General features: G+C 49.7%; 1 protein-coding gene across 7 annotated transcripts in view; it reads right to left on the bottom strand.

Annotated features, from left to right (window-relative positions):
- LOC125258832 (ovoinhibitor-like) overlaps nt 1-6636 on the bottom strand; it is a 301375-nt gene that overhangs the window by 248629 nt on the left and 46110 nt on the right. The window lies entirely within an intron of this gene.

The raw sequence follows: 6636 nt of genomic DNA on the forward strand, positions 1-6636 counted from the left end.
TTTGTTGAATGTTGTAGTCGGCGGAGTGGCAGCGCTGTTTAGACGCTTCAGGACGCGCAGACGGGGAAAGCCCGCCGGCGCCCTCGTGAAGCTCAGACAGCGCGGATTAAGAACGCCGCTGCCTAGCATCCATCTGGCGAATCTCCGCTCTCTGCCCAACAAAACGGACGAACTCCTTCTGCTCTCCCGGACAAATAAGGATTTCTCGAACTCGGCTGCTCTGTGCTTCACGGAAACCTGGCTGAACGACGCCATTCCGGACAGCGTGTTAAGTCTGCCGGGCTTTCAGCTGTTTAGATCAGATCGCGACGCAGAATCAACGGGGAAATCGTGCGGCGGCGGGACGTGCTTTTACATCAACGAAAGGTGGTGTTCAGATGTAACGGTGTTAAAGAAGATGTGCTGTCCAGATCTTGAAACACTCTTCATTAGCTGCAAGCCGTTCTATTCGCCGCGGGAGTTTTGCTCGTTCATTCTGGTGAGCGTCTACATTCCTCCGCAAGCGCACGTGAGCTTGGCTTTACAGATACTCGCTGATATGATCACAGAGAGCGAGCAACAACACCCGGACTCTGTTCTTATCATTCTCTGGGACTTTAATAAAGCGATTCTCTCACGTGAACTGCCCAAATACAGACAGCATGCTACCTGTCCCACCAGAGACAGTAATATACTCGACCATTGTTACACAGCAATAAAGGATGCATATCACTCTGTCCCACAGGCAGCTTTGGGGCTCTCTGATCACTGTCTAGTTCATCTCATACCGACCTACAGGCAGAAACTGAAATCAGCTAAACCTGTAGCAAAGACTGTAAAGAGATGGACCACCGAAACAGAGCGGGCTTTACAAGCCTGTTTCGAATGGACTGATTGGAGTGTTTTTGAAGCTGCTGCCACCAATCTGGACGAGCTCACAGAGACTGTTACATCATATATCAGTTTCTGTGAGGATCTGTGCATTCCTACAAAGATTCATTTAACTTACAACAACGACAAACCCTGGTTCACTGCAAAACTCAGCCAGCTCCGTCAGGCCAAAGCAGATGCTTGCAGAAAAGGGGACAGAGTCTTGTACAAACAGGACAAATACACACTGGAAAAGGAGATCAGAGTGGCAAAGAGGAATTATTCTGATAAACTTCGGAATCAGTTCTCTTCTAATGACACAGCTTCAGTGTGGAAAGGTCTGAAAGTTATCACCAACTAGAAGACACCATCCCCCAGCTCTGTGGAGAATCAACAACTGGCAGACGATCTGAATGGGTTTTATTGCAGGTTTGAAAAATCACCATTCACACCTCCAACAACCCCCCTCTCCCCCACACCTGCAATTCAGTTCAGTGAAGATGACGTGCGCCAGGTCTTCAGAAAGAACAAGAGAAGAAAGGCCCAGACAGCGTTTCACCTGCCTGTCTGAAAACCTGCGCTGACCAGCTGGCCCCCATCTTTACACAGATCTTCAACAGATCACTGGAGCTGTGCGAAGTCCCCTCATGCTTCAAACGCTCCACCATCATCCCCGTCCCAAAGAAACCCAAAATTACTGGACTAAATGACTACAGACCTGTGGCTCTCACGTCTGTGGCCATGAAGTCATTTGAAAGACTGGTTCTGGCTTTTCTGAAGGACATCACTGGACCCTTACTGGACCCCCTGCAGTTTGCTTACCGAGCAAACAGGTCTGTGGATGATGCAGTCAATATGGGACTGCATTATGTTCTCCAGCATCTGGACAGACCAGGGTCTTATGTGAGGATCCTGTTTGTGGACTTCAGCTCTGCTTTTAACACCATCGTCTCATCACTCCTCCAGCCTAAACTAACTCAGCTCTCCGTGCCCACCTCTGTCTGTCAGTGGATCACCAGCTTCCTGACAGACAGGCAGCAGCTAGTGAGACTGGGAAAACTCTCATCCAGCACCCTCACCATCAGCACCGGCGCCCCTCAGGGCTGTGTTCTCTCCCCACTGCTCTTCTCCCTCTACACAAACGACTGCACCTCTAAAGACCCCTCTGTCAAGCTCCTGAAGTTTGCGGATGACACCACACTGATTGGCTTCATCCAGAATGGTGACGAGTCTGCTTACAGACTGGAGGTTGAACAGCTGGCTGTCTGGTGCAGTCTTAACAACCTGGAGCTCAACATGCTCAAGACAGTGGAGATGACCGTGGACTTCAGGAGAAACCCCCCTGCTCTTTCCCCACTCACCATCATGAACAGCACTGTGACTGCAGTGGAGTCATTCAGGTTCCTGGGCACCACCAACTCCCAGGACCTGAAGTGGGACAACCACATCGAGTCCATTGTGAAAAAGGCCCAGCAGAGGTTGTACTTCCTTCGCCAGCTGAGGAAGTTCAACCTGCCACAGGAGCTGCTGAAACAGTTTTACTCTGCCATCATCAAATCCATCCTCTGCACTTCAATTACCGTCTGGTTCAGCTCAGCTACCAAATCTGACCTCAGAAGACTACAGAGGGTAGTCCGGTCCACTGAGCGAATCATTGGCAAAACCCTCCCCACTCTCCAAGAACTGTACTTATCCAGAGTGAGAAAAAGGGCAAAGAAGATCACTCTGGACCCCTCACATCCAGCATACTCCCTCTTTGAACTGTTGACATCTGGACGACACTACAGAGCCCTGAGCACCAGAACGACCAGACACAGGAACAGTTTCTTCCCTCAAGCAATCCATCTCATGAACACTAGACAAACACGGAACACATAACACTATTACACTTTATTTAATTAAAACACTTATTTATATCTCAATTTGCACACATAATTGTACATACAATTGTCTATAATATATATTGTCTTTTGCTTTTTTTGCACTTTGTCTCTCTTGTAAATTTGTATATTATTACAAATTTGTATATTATTGTCTTGTCGCTGTCACTCTGTTGCACTGTGGAGCTTCTGTCACTAAAACAAATTCCTAGTATGTGTAAACAACATACCTGGCAATAAAGCTCTTTCTGATCTTCTTCTGATTCTGATTCCTATTTCTGCTATTTTTTTTTCCTATCAGTTCCTAGTTTATATCTCACAATTCTGAGAATAAAAAAGTCAGAATTGTGAGATAAACTCACAATTGCAAAATATTTGTAATAAAAAGTCACAATTACCTTTTATGCTTTTTTATTCTGTGGTGGAAAAAAAGCTTCCATAATAACCAAAGGCCATGTATGTTGGATTTGTTGTTGATCAATGGCAGCAATTTCATGTTTTCATTTCAATAAAAGCTTTATACTACAATGATTACACGACCATTGTTCCATATTTACACAATATGTGGTCTGCACAGGGCACTAGCTACCAAGTGGACACCATCCCACCCTCATGAGTGCTCCATCAACACCACACTGTTACGGTACGCTGGTGTAGAGATGAGGCTGATACGGATTTCCACAAATAACATAGAACTTTAATCAAACAAAGGCAAGGAAACACCAAACATAACGTTAACACAACAGAGAACGGACCAGGAGTGCAGGGAGTGAGTGCATTATAAAGGGAGTGCAGATAATAGAGTCCAGGTGCAGGTGATCCGTGATGATGAGGAGCTGACGAGGGAAGTGAGTTCAGGTGACGAAACAGGAGGATCATGGGAAATAGAGTCCAGGGGAACAAGGGATCTGTAACAGTACCTCCAGGGTGGGCGCCCTGGAGACCTCAAGCCGGAGCAGGGGGAGGAGTAGACTGGAGTGGAGGTCTCCAGGGCAGGTCCAAGAACCATGGCGGGTCAGGAGCCGAAGGCAGCCATGGCGGGTCAGGGGCCGTGGGCAGCCATGGCGGGTCAGGGGCCGTGGGCAGCCATGGTGGGTCAAGAGCCGAAGGCAGCCATGGCGGGTCAGGTGCAGCGGGCTGCCACGGCGGGTCAGGTGCAGGGGGCTGCCACGGCGGGTCAGGTGCAGCGGGCTGCCACGGCGGGTCAGGTGCAGCGGGCTGCCACGGCGGGTCAGGTGCAGCGGGCTGCCGTGGAGGATCAGGTGCCGTAGCCGAATTGCCGACGAGCCCAGGTGGCGGTGAGGATCCGGCAGGACAGGGCGATGCCGCAGGCTCGGCTGACCGAGGCGCAGGCGGGGCTCCAGAAGGCCGCAGAGGAGCCAGAGCGACAGCCGACCAAAGGGACGCAGGAGGGAGTGAGGAAGCCAACGGAGCGTGAGGGACGAAGGGACGAGGTGAAAACCGAGGAGTGCAGTCCTGAAGTGAGGGGAGGCCGACGAACGACTGATGCGGAACCGGGGGGAGGATGGAGCCTGGCGGAACTGGTGGACTGATGGGCCACGGTGGAGATGAGGGAGGTTGGAGCCAAGGGGGAGCATCTGGACCAACGGGCCGAGGTGGAGTCCTGGATGAGGTGGCTTGAGGTAGAGGTGCATTGTGGACATTAGTGGGAGGAGGCGGGAGAGGGAGGCAGGGAGGGAACACAGTCTTTGGGCTGGAGGGTTCAAAAACACAGTTCATAGTAGGAGCGGCTGGCTCGGCGGTGGCTGGAGCGGCTGGCTCGGCGGCAGCTGGAGCGGATTGCTCGGCGGCGGCGGCTGGAGCGGATTGCTCGGCGGCGGCGGCGGCTGGAGCGGATTGCTCGGCGGCGGCGGCGGCTGGAGCGGATTGCTCGGCGGCGGCGGCGGCTGGAGCGGATTGCTCGGCGGCAGCGGCTGGAGCGGATTGCTCGGCGGCGGCGGCTGGAGAACTTGGCTCGGCGGCGGAGACTGGAGAACTTGGCTCGGCGGCGGAGACTGGAGAACTTGGCTCGGACCAAAAGTCAATTAACCAGGCCGCATCACATGGCGGCCTGTGTGTGGCTAGAACCTCCTCGGAGAGGGCTGGAGCTACTGGCTCGGAGAGGGCTGGAGCTACTGGCTCGGAGAGAAAGTCAATAAGCCACACCGCATCTCTTGGCGGCTCGTAAGAGGCTGGAGACTTTTCGGAGGGGGCTGGAGTAGCTCTTTTCCTCCTCCTCCGCTTCCTTGACCCAGCGGAGGAGTGTGGGTCCAGCGTGGAACAGGCAGGAAGTTCGCTGGAGGGCTATGCGGAGGAAGACGGTGGCTGACTGACTAGCCCGGCCAACCGTGTTTCTGGATGGACTAGAGACAAACACCCATCCTGAACCCAATCAACATAGAATTTGGAGTCATTTAACCACAAAATGGTATTGATAGTTTCGCTTAAGGAGAAGCGGTAATCAGGTTCATCAAAACGGATGGTGTCATCATCTAGTCTATCCAGAAACAGGGAGATCAAACATGCTTCAGGCCAGTCAGACAAAAAAGCAAGCTCAACGAACTCCTCCACATACCTCTCCAGCGAACGACCCACCTGTAGGAGCCCGATGAGACGATCGCCGGCTGTGAAGGAGCTTAGAGGCATGGGAGAAGCAGGAGCCAAGGAGCTGGGGAAAGTCTCCATTTTTCTGTGGAAATCCAACGTCTTTTGGGTCCGTTCTTCTGTTACGGGTCACTGGTGTAGAGATGAGGCAGATACGGATTTCCACAAATAATAGTAGTACTTTAATAAACACAGGTAGAGAACACCGAACTGACACTTAACACAACAGAGAACGGACCAGGAGTGCAGGGAGTGAGTGCATTATAAAGGGAGTGCAGATAATAGAGTCCAGGTGCAGGTGATCCGTGATGATGAGGAGCTGACGAGGGAAGTGAGTGCAGGTGACGAAACAGGAGGATCATGGGAAATAGAGTCCAGGGGAACAAGGGATCTGTAACACACACACCCCCAGAAAGAGATTTTAACCAAGAGGGACACTGTAGTTCATCATAGGGGACTCATCTGACCAGTAGCTGCCCTGAGCAATTCTGTTACTTTCTTCTTCTTCTCTTTTTCTTCTGCACATTCTATAAAATAATGACTCTCTTCTGTTCAACACACATTCAACACTCAACCAAACATGTAGAACGCTTACATGCATTATACTTTTACTGCAGTAAAACGAAACTTAATTTTAAAATCTATGAATTTCATATTTTCTGCAGGTAGAACTGAAACATGACAGTAATGCAGTTTTCATAATGCCATCAACTGTTGGTATTTTGACAGTCATTGCTTTTATTGACTATATGTTCATGTTGGATAGAAAACTACTGCTAGTGTTTGACAGAACGACTCGATTTTGAATGTGTTTTGATAGAGTTAGTATGTGTAGAAAAAGGTTTTCAGCGTTTTGAAATGTAGAGTTTGTGTTTATTTAACAAAATATGGTTCTGAGCAGAAAATTAACTATTTGGCTAATTGTGTGATGTTTGTGTGTTGCTGTGTTAAGAGTTTATAGAAAAAGTACTTTAAGTATTGATAAACGCTTGTTAGCAATTGAAAAAAACTGTAATATGCCATATATGGTAGGTGTTGATCTTTGAGCACTGTGATTGGACGGCCTGGACATCGGTGATGATTCTGCTTTAAATACGACCCTTCTTCATTAATAAACCTGAGAATCTTATAGTACTACACTGTCTTTATATCTGCTTGATCATTCTCCATCAGCGCCCGTTTCCAACTGATGACTTTGAGTCCACCTGAAAATGAATCTAACAGGGTGTCAAAAGCTCACACACCCTTAATGATATTCTGCTCTCTAGATATGATCCGTGTGAATCCTTCAAAGTAAATCTTC

The sequence above is a fragment of the Megalobrama amblycephala genome, linkage group LG23, assembly GCF_018812025.1.
Source record: "Megalobrama amblycephala isolate DHTTF-2021 linkage group LG23, ASM1881202v1, whole genome shotgun sequence".
Lineage (NCBI taxonomy): Eukaryota > Metazoa > Chordata > Actinopteri > Cypriniformes > Xenocyprididae > Megalobrama > Megalobrama amblycephala.